This window comes from Erythrolamprus reginae, chromosome 12, assembly GCF_031021105.1.
Source record: "Erythrolamprus reginae isolate rEryReg1 chromosome 12, rEryReg1.hap1, whole genome shotgun sequence".
Taxonomy (NCBI): Eukaryota; Metazoa; Chordata; class Lepidosauria; order Squamata; family Dipsadidae; genus Erythrolamprus; species Erythrolamprus reginae.
In genome coordinates this window covers 5052664-5066727 of record NC_091961.1, presented here as the reverse complement: position 1 = coordinate 5066727, position 14064 = coordinate 5052664, and the positions used below count along the sequence as shown (strand labels likewise).

The following is a 14064-nucleotide window of genomic DNA, read 5'->3' as shown; positions in this document are numbered from 1 at the left end:
CTGAGGAAATGACTGCTACTGGGATGGAAATTATGAATTACAGTGGTACCTCTACCTACGAATGCCTGTACTTACAAACTTTTCTAGATAAGAACCGGGTGTTCAAGATTTTTTTGCCTCTTCTCAAGAACCATTTTCCATTTACAAACCTGAGCCTCCAAAACTGTAACCGGAAAAGGCAGGAAGAAGCCTCCGTGGGGCCTGTCTAGGAATCTCCTGGGAGGTAATCAGGCTGGAAAAGGAGGGGAGAAGTCTCCGTAGGGCCTCTCTAGGAATTTCCTGGGAGGAAACAGGGCCGGAAAAGGCAGGGAGAAGCCTCTGTGGGGCCTCTCTAGGAATCTCCTGGGAGGAAACAGGGCCGGAAAAGGCAGAGAGAAGCCTCCATGGGGCCTTTGAAGGAATCTCCTGGGAGGAAACAGGGCCAGAAAAGGCGGAGAGAAGCCTCCATGGGGCCTCTCTAGGAATCTCCTGGGAGGAAACAGGGCCTCCACCCTCCCTGTGGTTTCCCCAATCGCATGCATTTGATTCCTATGGGAAAAACTGCTTCTTCTTACAAACCTTTCTACTTAAGAACCTGGTCACGGAACGAATTAAGTTCGTAAGTAGAGGAACCACTGTACTTCTCAGTGGTATTAGCCACCTATTTACATCGGTGTGTGTGTGTGTGGATGGTTTCCTAAGGGTATTCCTCCCCTATATGAAGAGAAAACGTTCACACCTTGAAAAAGGTCTAAATGCAGGCAATCACTTTCTTAGCCTTCCCACAATTTCAAGCAGTTAAACTAGAACAAAGATCTTGATTAGTGGGGCTTACCGCCGCAAATCCAGGGAGTGCAGATGTTATCTATTTTATAAAGCCTGATTGCTTGATCCTTCAAAAAGAAATGGAATTGTGACAACTGAGTGTACCTGGTCTATGGTTTACTCGGCCCCTACTTCCTCTTATATATCTGTAAGCTATCGAGAGACTTCTGGCCAGGAGACACAATGAAGAAAAATCTTGGAAGTGTACTTAGCTTACAGTTACAATAACTGATATTTCGTGGCACCGTTAAGTACTGAATTAAAAAAAAAATCTCTGTTGTATAATAACTGTGGCAGTTAACTTTTCATTCATCCTCACTGCATGATAATTAGCTAATGAATAATAATAATTATCATTATTTCTATTTTTATTCACTCTTTTTGCCTTTCGCTTCCATTCACTTTAAAGCTGACATCATCCATTCAAATTGCCTGCCTTCCATTTAACCAACTCTACATTTAGCTGAGACCCAGTTAGTTGAAGTCTGCAGTTTGCACAGAGTTTTAGGATCAGGCTACTAAGGACAAGTCAAGAGTTGTTCATTGGGTTGTTTTAAAAAATGTGCATGAGAGGGTTTGCAGAATCCAATCGCACTTACTGGGAGCATTCCAGGGCAGTGAATGTCGATGGCATCTAAACAGTTGGCATCTAAACAGTTTCTAGAGCAAGGGGGTCAAACTCAACTATTATTAATTTATTTTTCTTTGATTTTCTTCTGTACTTGTGGTTTTTTTAAAGTGGAAAATTAATAAAAATATTTAAAAAGAAAAGAAGATGTCGAAGTTCTGAACCATTTCTGAACTCTAAGTGAATGGCAATCAATAAACTTGAGATCGGGATCCAGATAAGATTGGGTAATTATGGATTTGTAATCCACAGCAAACCGGTGTATTTTTTATTTTATGAGGATTCCTTGGTGCTCGCTGAGCTCCAGTCCCCTCCTTTCAACCCTGAGTTACAAATATTCTCTTTTATTGGTATTTATTTTACATGTGGCTGCATTCACTGGAATGCATTCACACCGTGGAAGATCTCCAACCAACCTTGCCAACCGAATCTCAAGTGGTCTCACGCCCTTAAATTATTTTATTCCAACTTCAGATACTTTATTTGTGACAACTTTTCCCAGCTAATGATGTTCGAATTATAGTAATATGACAAATGCAAAGTTAGGAAAAAACCTTCTCATTCTAGACTGCTTGGTGTGAGGTTCCCTTGAAAACAATTGAAGCATGACAATAAATATATATATATACAGATCCACTTTCTTGGGTATATCCATAGCAAATCTATTTTGAAGGAACTACATTGGTTGCCTATTTATTAATTACTGGATCAAATTCAAGCTGCTGGATCTGTAAAAAGTTTGGGACCCAGACATCAGGAATTGGACCAGATTATCTCAGGGACTGCCTTCTGCTGCACGAATCCCAGCGACCAGTTAGGTTCCACAGAGTGGGTCTTCTCCGGGTCCCGTCAACTAAACAATGTTGCTTGGTGGGACCCAGGGGAAGAGCCTTCTCTGTGGCGGCCCCGGCCCTCTGGAACCAACTCCCCCCAGAGATTAGAATTGTCCCCACCTTCCTTGCCTTTCGTAAGCTGCTTAAAACCCACCTCTGTCGCCAGGCATGGGGGAATTGAGATACGCTTTCCCCCTAGGCCTTTACAATTTTATGCATGGTATGTCTGTACGTATGTTTGGTTTTATAATAAGGGTTTTAAACTGTTTTAGTATTGGATTATTATTATATGCTGTTTTATTGCTGTTGTTAGCCGCTCCGAGTCTGCGGAGAAGGCGGCATACAAATCCAATCAATCAATCAATCAACAAGCAAGCAAGCAAGCAAGCAAGCAAGCAAGCAAGCAAGCAAGCAAGCAAGCAAGCAAGCAAGCAAGCAAGCAAGCAAGCAAGCAAGCAAGCAAGCAAGCAAACAAACAAACAAACAAACAAACAAACAAACAAATGCTTCCATGCCAAATAGCTGGGCTATGCAATGCTTCAGATGCAATTTCCAAAAAGTGTTTTGGAAAGTGTAAGAGTGAAAATTCTCCTATCTGTATCTGCAATTGTTTAAAGCAAAGACATCTTTCCCTATTTGCACAGACCAAGAAAAAAAGAAAAGAAAACACAAATCAAATTACCAAATATCCAGAATAAAAGTCTATGCAAAGTTCACACTATTAAAATAATCAGAGCAAGTGAATTCATTTGAACGTTCTATTTATGGAAGTGCATTAAAGTTGGCATTAAATAGAGGCCTTCTCTGTAGTGGCACACCTATTTCAGAACACTTCTTGTGAGTGTCGTTCTGACATCGTACTCATTTTGGAGCCAAATTAACCTTTTCCCATTATTTTAACAATTCTACTTTCATCAAGCAGGATTGTTGCATTGCTTTAAATTTGAATGTACTGCTTACCGCTTTATTATTATAACTGTTACTGACATTGGCATATGGTATATTCTGGGTAAAAGTACAGTCAAATATACAGATAATTCTGTCTGTGACAATTAGCGACAATAAATAGAGCGTTAGTAAGCATCGATTTGTTTAGAACATCCACCAGTACAATATACTTAAAACCAGCCAGAAGGCAAGAATTTAAAGACATGCTCAAAACATTTCCATCTGTTATGTTGAAGCTTTACTCTTTCAACTCCTTCAACATCTTTACAAGTGATTTACATGAGGGGCTGGAAAGGAAATGTATAGTCAACACCAAGTTGGTGGGAATAGACAACACAGAATGCTGGACTTGGTGGGCTTTGGCCCGAATCAGCATGGCTCTTCTTATGTTCTTATGTTCTATCACCTATCTCTTCCCACTTATGAATGTATGACTGTAACTAGTTGCTTGTTTCCTTACGATTTAATTGTTCCCCAGTATGATTTGATTGCTTATTTATATCCTATGACTATCATTAAGTGTTGTGCCTTATGATTCTTCACAAATGTTATCTGGTCTTTTTATGTACACTGAGAGCATCTGCACCAAAGACAGATTCCTTGTGTGTCCAATCACACTTGGCCAATAAAGAATTCTTTTCTTTTTTGTTCTGTTCTATTCTATTCCTATCACTAATGATTCTTGATGAATGCAATTTAATTTTTTCTTTATGAACACTGAGAGCACATGCATCAAATTCCTTGTGTGTCCAATCACAATGGGCCAATAAAGAATTCTATTCTATTCTATTCTACAGTATTCCCTCGATTTTCGCGGTTTCCCCCCTATACCATGGTTTTTCCTGCCCGATGACGTCATATGTCATCGGCAAACTTTTGTCCGCCTTTAATAAATATTTTTTAAAATAAACTTTAATAAATAAACATGGTGAGTAATAATCTAAATGGTTTCTAAGGGAATTGGAAATAGTAATTTAGGGGTTTAAAGTGTTAAGGGAAGGCTTGTGATACTGTTCATAGCCAAAAATAGTGTATTTACTTCCGCATCTCTACTTTGCGGAAATTCGACTTTCGTGGGCGGTCTCAGAATGCATCCCCCGCGAAAGTCGAGGGAACACTGGATTCTATTCTATTCTATTCCATGACACTCACTAAGTGTTGTATCTTAGGATTCTTGATAAGAATATTATTTTTTCTGTATGCGCACTGAGAACATCTGCATCAAAGACAAATTCCTTGTGTGTCCAATCACACTTGGCCAATAAAGAATTCTAATCTAATCTAATTCTAATCTAAGCAGATAGTAGGTAAAAAGCCTGGGAACTCCTTTTATAAAAGGATGTCTTCAATGCCAGAGAGAGAGAGAGAGAGATTTCCTTGTCTTTAAATATTGGGGATAAGAACAGTGAAAGCACAAGTGGGCAATCTGAATTGACTGGCTCCTGCTTGACACTTTCAAAGCACAAGAGGCTGAGTCGATGTTAAGTACCCGCATTATCTCAGCAGGCCCCAAGTGGCCTCCCCACTTTACTCCAAGCCTCCTATGACAATGCCGTCCCCTCCGCAAAACACACTTGGGTTGAAGGATTCTTTGCGCTCTCCGCAAGCTCTCCACGGCAGCTTTGAGACGGTGCCACCGAACTGTACATAAAATGCTGCTTTGTGTCTTCGCGCAGGGGTGAAAAGCGCGAGAAATCATGCCAGATGCCTTCCCCAATATGATAATTATTATTATTATTTATTAGATTTGTATGCCGCCCTTCTCCGCAGACTGTAATGTACAATCCAAAGTCCGTTCCGCTGACGTCCACAGAGGAATTCAGCCCGGAGTCAAAACTGCAAGGAATCACCTACATTGGTTGCCGATTAGTTTCCGGACACAATTCAAAGTGTTGGTGATGACCTATAAAGACCTACATGGCATCGGACCAGAATACCTTTTTCCCTTAGACTATCCATGATTGACCTGGATCCACCTGGATGATCTCCAGGTTCCTAAGAGGTCAGTAAGGGGCGTACATAAGTGCACCAGTGTGCCTTTCGTCCCCTGTCCAATTGTCTTTCCTTATCTCATTTATCTTTTCTTCCTTTCATATATCTTCTCCTCTATTTTTATATCTTTTCTTCTATCCTTTTCTTTATATACATTACTACATGTCTATTCTCTTCAATATGTATTGTGTATTGGATAAAAAAATAAAATATATATAAATAAATAAATAAAATAAATAAAATAAATATAAAATAAATAAAATAAATACAATTAAAATTAAATTAATCAATCAATCAATAAAATTAAAATAAATAAAATTAAAATAAATAAAATAAAAATAAATAAAATAAAAATAAATAAAATAAATAAAATAAATAAAATAAATAAAATAAATAAAATAAATAAAATAAATAAAATAAATAAAATAATAAATAAAATAAATACTTGCGGGACCGCCTTCTGCCGCCTACATCCCAGCAGCCGATTAGGTCCCACATAGTTGGCCTTCTCCAGGTCCCGTCGACCAAACAATGTCGTAAGATGATAACTTAACAACTGCCTTGCTTAACAGCTGCCTTGCTTAGCGCCGGAAGTTCCAGCCTTAAGTCGAGGACTATATGTAATAGGAAAGCACAATTCATGGGATGGATGAGACGTTTTTGCAATAGGAAAGTCTACCGGTTTGATGCAGACTCAAAAACCCTTTGGCGTTTAACAACCCAAACAAACACAGTATTGTTTTATTGTTTCAACTGGCCAAAAAAAAAAAAAGTAATTATCTTATGCGGTTTCCCAAAATGGGTGTGTTTCCCTCCCTCATTCTCAGGCTACTAATAAAAAGAGCAATAAATCATGTAGCAGGGTGCAGGGTAATTTGGAGCAATGTTACATGTGGTGAGAAGCACAAAAGAAAATCAAAGGATGGATGTCGCTCAAAGGACTTTAGTATGTGAATTGTGGTGGTTGCGATGGAGAGAGGATTTGGAAGGGGAGGAGGGGAGGAAGGAGAAGGAGAGAAAGGAGGAGGAGAAGAGGAGGAGGAGGAAAAAATAAGGACAAGGGGGAAGGGGAGGAAGGGAGGAAGGAGAAAAAGGAGAAGAAGAGGAGGAGGAGAAAATAAGGACAAGAAGAAGGGGAGGAAGGGAGGAAGGAGAAAAAGGAGGAGGAGGAGGGGAAAGAGGAGAAAAAGGAGGGGGAGGGGAGGAGGAGAAAAAGAAGGAGGAGGAGGAGAAATGGAAGAGGAGGAGAAGAAGCAGAAGAAGGAGAAGGAGAAGAAGAAGAAAGGGAGGAGGAGGAGAAAGAAGAGAAGGAGGAGGAGGAGGAGGAGGAGAGAAAAAAGAGGAAGAGGAGAATAGGAGGAGGAGAAGAAGAAGAAGGGGAGGAAGAGAAGAGAAAAAGAGGAGAAAGATGAAGAAGAAGAAGAAGAAGAAGAAGAAGAAGAAGAAGAAGAAGAAGAAGAAAGTTAGGAGGAGGAGGAGAAAGAAGAGGAGGAGGAGGAGACGGAGAAGAGAAAGGGAAGAGGAGGAGGAGAAAGAAGAGAAGGAGGAGGAGAAGAGAAAAAAGAGGAAGAGGAGAATAGGAGAATAGGAGGAGGAGGAGGAGAAGAAGAAGGGGGAGGAAGAGAAGAGAAAAAGAGGAGAAAGATGATGATGAAGAAGAAGAAGAAGAAAAAGAAGAAGAAAGCTAGGAGGAGGAGGAGAAAGAAGAGGAGGAGGAGGAGACGGAGAAGAGAAAGGGAAGAGGAGGAGGAGAAAGAAGAGAAGGAGGAGAAGGAGAAGAGAAAAAAGAGGAAGAGGAGAATAGGAGGAGGAGGACGAGGAGAAGTAGAAGAAGAAGAAGAAGAAGAAGGGGGAGGAAGAGAAGAGAAAAAGAGGAGAAAGATGAAGAAGAAGAAAAGGAGGAGGAGGAGGAGAAAGAAGAGGAGGAGGAGGAGGAGGAGATGGAGAAGAGAAAGGGAAGAGGAGGAGAAAGAGGAGGAGGAGAAGATGAAGATGAAGAAGAGGAGGAGAAGGAGAAGAAGAAGAGAAAAGAAGGAGGAAGAGGAGGAGCAGAGAAAGAAAAAAAAAGCAACTGCCAGAAAAGGCAGCCGGGAGAAAATACACCCAGGAGGAAGTGAGGGTTGGGACAAAGAGAGGCTGGTACAGAGCTGTGCCAAAGCATTTGGTCTCCGTTCAGGAATGCCATTCCACAGTCCGTGCCCACACGTCCGTCCATCGCAGGCCTGTCCACCCACCAGGAAGGGGAAATTAAAACCATCCTTCCAGACTCCGTAGAAAAAAATAGGAGGAGAGCTCCAACCAACAGGAGCCGGGGATTAAGACCTAAGAGCCCCCCCGCCCGAAAGTGGGGAGGAGGGGGGGGGAGGACAGCAAACGGGATGGACGGAGGGGGAAGGCAACGCCATGCGGCCAACTTTCTGTATGAAATCCTCATTAAAGATCCAGCAGGGGTTGTGGAGCTGCTTTTGCAGCTTCCGGTCTCTTAATCCTCCCCAACCCCACGCCTGGTCCCGGGAGAAGTCAAGCTGTTGGGTCATCTGTTTTCCCTGTCAAAGATTCACAGGCCAAGACTGGATGAACGGAAGGAAGATTTAGGAGGTTGTGGAGAACGAAAGGAGGGGGGGGGGTATCCACGGTTCGCCTCTGAGTATGGATTTCAAGATGGCTAAAGTAAGGCTAGAGTAAATGGCTTGCCCCCAGAAGTTGTGAATGCCCCAACACTGGAAGTTTTTAAGCAGATGTTGGATGCCCATCTGTGTGAAGTAGTGTAGGGTTTCCTGCCTAAGCAGGGGGTTGGACTAGAAGACCTCCAAGGTCCCTTCCAACTCTGTTGTTCTGTTTTGTTTTGTTCTGTTCTATTGTCTATTCTATTCTACTCTACTCTACCCAACTCCCTATTCTATTCATTCTATTCTATTCTATCCTATCCTATCTGTCTGTCTGTCTGTCTATCTATTTATTGGATTTGTATGCCGCCCCTCTCCGCAGACTATTCTATTCTATTCCATTCCATTCTATTCCATTCTATTTTAATTCTACTTTACTTTACTCCACTCCACTATTGTATTCATATTCTATTCTAGTATTTCAATTCTACTCCATTCTATCTACTCCACTCCACTATTCTATTCTACTCCACATTCTATTCTATTCTATTTCAATTCTACTCTACTCCATTCTATTCCACTCCACTATTCTATTCTATTTCAATTCTACTCCACGCCACTCCATATACTATTCTATTCTATTTCAATTCTATTCTACTCTACCCCATTCTACTCCACTCCACTCTTCTATTCGTATTCTACTCCACTCCACCCTTCTCCACTCTCCTCTCCCCTCCCTCCCCCACCCCTATCCTATCCTATCCATTCTGTTCTATCATTCCATTCCATTCCATTCGGGAGGCGAAAAGGCAGAGCTTGATGAAACTGGAGCTCTAGAGGTGGGAAAACGTTTAAAGCAACCAAGAAAACATGTTTCGGGAGATATTCAACCACACCAGCTAGATGCCCACGACTTAAAACAAACCCCCATTGCAGCCCTGTATGAGGTGGCCAGCTCTGGTTTGCAGAGGGCCTCAGCCACAGAAAGCCCGTTTGGAGGACTTCATAGCTTGGCTTTGAAGAAGCTGCCCCAGAAGGGTGCAAGATGTGATAAATATCCCATTTGCAAAGGTTTATTTGTTTGTTTTTTTAAAAAAATCCCATTTTGTCTCCTATGGTTACCTTCAGCAATGGAACTGTCAATCTAGCCTCAAGCCTGGGTATAAATTCTGCCCACAGAGTTCTGAATCTCTAAGGAAAAACTGCCGAATGTGTCAAGCAGCTTGCTGGCCTGGCCCCCTTTTCCCTCTGCCTTAATGCCAGGACAGCCAACATATTGCACCATCCTTTGGACTTGGAAGGGAGTCTAGTATTGTTCTCAACTTCTCTCCAGCGCCTGGGGCTGTTCTGAAGCAGCAGCAGCAGCCTTGAAACACAACAAAGATCCAAGCACGTACCTGTGGCACACTTGGCTTTAGACATGGCTGCAAATATGGAAGTCAAGACCAAGCTTTCTATATACAGTGGTACCTCTACCTACAAACGCCTCTACTTATGAACTTTTCTGGATAAGAACCGGGTGTTCAAGATCTTTTTGTCTCTTCTCAAGAACCATTTTCCACTTATGAACCCGAGCCTCCGAAACTGTAACCGGAAAAGGCAGGGAGAAGCCTCCATGGGGCCTCTCTAGGAATCTCCCGGGAGGAAACGGGGCCGGAAAAGGTGGGAAGAAGCCTCCGTGGGGCCTCTCTAAGAATCTCCTGGGAGGAAACGGGGCTGGAAAAGGTGGGGAGAAGCCTCCGTGGGGCCTCTCTAGGAATCTCCTGGGAGGAAACAGTGCCGGAAAAGGTGGGGAGAAACCTCCGTGGGGCCTCTCTAGGAATCTCCTGGGAGAAACAGGGCCGGAAAAGGTGGGGAGAAGCCTCCATGGGGCCTCTCTAGAAATCTCCTGGGAGGAAACAGGGCCGGAAAATGTGAGAAGCCTCCGTGGAGCCTCTCTAGGAATCTCCTGGGAGGAAACAGGGCCAGAAAAGGCAGAAAGAAGCCTCCGTGGAGCCTCTCTAGGAATCTCCTGGGAGGAAACAAGGCCTCCACCCTCCCTGTGGTTTCCCCAATCACACGCATTATTTGCTTTTACATTGATTCCTATGAGAAAAATGGCTTCTTCTTACAAACTTTTCTACTTAAGAACCTGGTCACGGAACGAATTAGAGGTACCAATGTAGTTTCTTCCTGCCACCAGGCCCTCGGATGGCAGCTGCTCTTGGGAAAATACATGATGCAAATCCAAGATTCTTTCATGGCATGGATCTTTCCATTGACTGTTTGACACTCTGTATTTCTATATCTATTATCTGTCTGTCTACCTATTATCTATCTATCTATCTATCTATCTATCTATCTATCTATCTATCTATCTATCTATCTATCTATCTATCTATCTATCTCGGCTTCTGTTCCACTGGTTGATTATTCTCACTGTCAGAAAAATTTCTCCTTATTTCCAGGTTGAATCTCTTCTTGTTCCGTTTCCATCCATGATTCCTTGTCTGGCCTTTGGGTGCCTTGGAGAATAGCTTGACCCCTTCCTCTCTGTGGCAGCCCCTCCAATATTGGAAGACTGCTATCCTGTCTCCCCTGGTCCTTTTGTCCACTACAGTAAGATTAACAGAGTTGGATGGGACCTTGTAGATCATCTAATCTAACCCCACTACCCAAGCAGGAGAGCTACACCCTTTCTGACTGATGGCTGTCCAGTCTTTTCTTGAAAGTCTCAAGTGACGAAACTCCCACAACTTCCGAAGGCAACTTCTGTTACATTGATTGATGGTTCTCACTGTCAGAAAATTCCTCCTTATTTCCGGGTTGACTCTGTCCTTGTTCAGTTTCCATCCATGATTCCTTGTCTGGCCTGCAGGTGTTTTTGGAAAATAGCTTTACTCCTTCCTCTCTGGTGACAGCCCCTCAAATTTATTTATTTATTTATTTATTCAATTTTTATGCCGCCCTTCTCCTTAGACTCAGGGCGGCTTACAACATGTTAGCAACAGAACTTTTAAAACAGAGCCAGCCTATTGCCCCCACAATCCGGGTCCTCATTTTACCCACCTCGGAAGGATGGAAGGCTGAGTCAACCTTGAGCCGGTGATGAGATTTGAACCGCTGACCTTCAGATCTACAAGTCAGCTTCAGTGGCCTGCAGTACAGCACTCTACCTGCTGCGCCACCCCGGCTCTTTCATGTCTCCCCTGGTCCTTCTCTTCACTAAACTAACTATGCCCAGTTCCTGCAACCGTTCTTCAAATGAACAAGGAGGGCCTCTGACCATGGTTAGATGGAAGGAAGCTGGGCCTGCCTCCCGCACTCGACTGCTGTAGCTTTGGAGGAAAAGCCGGTCTCGCTCTCCAAACTGGCCAAACGCCTCTCGCAGCTTCTGATGCTGCGCCAGAATTTGATTCCGCATCTGATTCTGATTAGGAGGTATTGCCGCTAATGATAATGGCCCTAATTGCATTGATCTTAGGGAGAAAAAAAAAAAGCAAGCTAATAAATTCTACAGACCACCATTGAAGGGGAATAATGAAATGCAGCTGTTGGGATTGAAAATCCTTTCTTGGACTCGGGAAGCCTGGGTGAGGCCTGGGAGGAGACTCTCCTCAGGGGACGGCAATGTTTTATTTTATTATTTTATTTCATTTTATTTTTATAAAGGCCATCCTCACTCATCTCTGACCTATGGGGTGTTAGGTGGGAGAAGGAGAATGCTTCCCAGTAATGGACAAAGAGCTCCGGCAACATTTTCCTGTTTTCTTTTTAAAAAACGGGGTGCTAATATATAATAATACATATAATAATACAATCATATTATATATAATAATATAATAATACTCTTTAGCCTCACATGTCTCCTCACCCCCCCGGCCAATTCTTTCCAGATCTTCCAAGTGGGATAGTCAACTTGAATTGCAAAGTAAGCCCAGCCTGGATGCCCCCACCCCACCCCTGGTTAGACACAATATTTATTTATTTGTTTGTTTGTTTATTGAATTTATAGACCAACACAGACTTCAGAGGAGAATCAGAACTGCAGAAAAAATAATTGCTGCCAACCTGCCTGCCATTGAGGCCCTGTATACTGCACGAGTCAAAAAGAGGGCTGTGGAAATATTTACTGACCCCTCGCATCCTGGATACAAACTGTTTCAACTCCTACCCTCAAAACGTCGCGACAGTTTTCCCCCGAACGCCCTCACTCTGCTAAACAAATAATTCCCTCAACACTGTCAAACTTTTTACTAAGTCTACACTTCTATTTCTACTAGTTTTTTCTCATCATTCTTATCACCCTTTTCCTCCCACTTAGGAAAGTATGACTGTAACTTGTTGCTTGTATCCTAAGATTTTTATTAATATTGATTGTTTCTTCAATGCTTATTTGACCCCTATGACAACCATTAAGTGTTGTACCACATGATTCTTGGCAAATGTATTTTTTCTTTTATGTACACTGAGAGCATCTGTACCAAGACAAATTCCTTGTGTGTCCAATCACACTTGGCCAATAAAATTCTATTCTATTCTATTCTAATTCTATTCCGCCAGCCTCCAAGATGCACGATCACAAAAGCAGAAAGAAACATAAACAGGGTCTGTTTTTATGACCCTGTAATCTCTTAATTTTGGATAGAATCTGGGTGACTAGATGGGGCTGAAAGTGAGAATTGGAAGAGAAAAAAAATCAAGGAAGGGAGGGAGGGAGAGGGAGTAAGTAGGTAGGTAGGTCATGGAAGGAAGGAAGGAAGGAAGGGAGAGAGGGAGGAAGTAGGTAGGTAGGTAGGTAGGTAGGTAGGTAGATCATGGAAGAAAGGAAGAAGGAAGGAAGGAAGGAAGGAAGAAGAAAGAGAGGAAGGAAGTAGGTGGTAGATCATGAAGGAAGGAAGGGAGGGAGGGAGAGAGGGAGGAAGTAGGTAGGTAGATCATGGAAGGAAGGAAGGAAGGAAGGAAGAAGAAAGGGAGGGAGAGAGGTAGGAAGTAGGTAGGCAGATCATGGAAGGAAGGAAGGAAGGAAGGAAGGAAGAAGAAAGAGAGGAAGGAAGTAGGTAGGTAGATCATGGATGGAAGGAAGGAAGGAAGGGAGGGAGGGAGAGAGGGAGGAAGTAGGTAGGTAGATCATGGAAGGACGGAAGGAAGGAAGGAAATAGGAGGGAGGGAGGAAGTTTCTTATACTGTTTTTTAGATGTTGTATGCTGCCCAGTAGGAGGTGGGCGGCCTATAAATTAGATAAATAAAATAAAATTAAAACAAATCCCACAAAATTCCAGAGCGCCTTCAACCAACTTGCTCCCGAATCCCAATCCGTTCCTAACTGGCAATAACCCTAACTGCCTTAGACTTACATTGCTTTAATTTAAAAGCAGGAAAAATGTCAAATGAAACAAAAGGTGTTACGGAGCAATTTGCCTCACTCGCTGTCATTTTGTTCTCGCTCACACAACTGCCTTGTAATTCCAAAGAAAAAAAAAAAGGGACTCTAAAGATTTCGGCAATCGTTTGATTGTAGCAATAGAAGTTCTCTCTAAAGAGCCTCAGATGCTTGGCTTATAGCTCAAATAAATGCTAATGAGATTTAAAAGAAACATGAAAAAGAAGACTTGCAATTATTATTATTTTTTTAAAAAAAACCTTACATATCTGAATATATGCCTGGCTCAAATGCACTTTTAAACAGGAATATTTTTACTTTTTCTTTTCCAGCATCAAAAGGAAGGCTCCTTATTCCTAACAGAAAGTTGATAAATTTCTTGAAATTAGACTGCCCAACTCATCTACCCAAGAAACTTTTTTTAAACATAGGGATGGAATGACTGGTTCCATTTGAAGCCTGACAAATAATAAGAGATCTCTGGATAGCTTGCAGGGAAATGAATTGTTGCCGAGTTTCAAAATCTGTTCAGATTTTGTATTTGTACAATCTGTACTTTTTATTATTATTATTTTATTTTATTTATTTATTTTTTATTTATTAGATTTGTATGCCACCCCTTTCCGTAGACTCGGGGCAGCTCACAACACAATAATAATAATAATTATTATTATTATTATTATCATTATTAATAATAATAATGTTGTTGTTATTGTTGCTATTAGCAGAATGAACTAGCAATTTAGGCAATGAGGAGAACATTGGGTGTTTAGCCTGTGCAGAATTCCCTGATACTGTATGCCATATATAATGGAAGAGGTTTTAATCTATCAGCAAATGAGAAAAATAGTTATACTAGCTTGCTGGTGATCATAGACTAGATTAGATTAG

The 14064-nt window shown here is 41.9% G+C and overlaps 1 protein-coding gene across 2 annotated transcripts in view; it reads right to left on the bottom strand.

Annotated features, from left to right (window-relative positions):
* The window catches only part of BIN3 (bridging integrator 3), a 129340-nt gene that overhangs the window by 37186 nt on the left and 78090 nt on the right, over positions 1-14064 (bottom strand). The window lies entirely within an intron of this gene.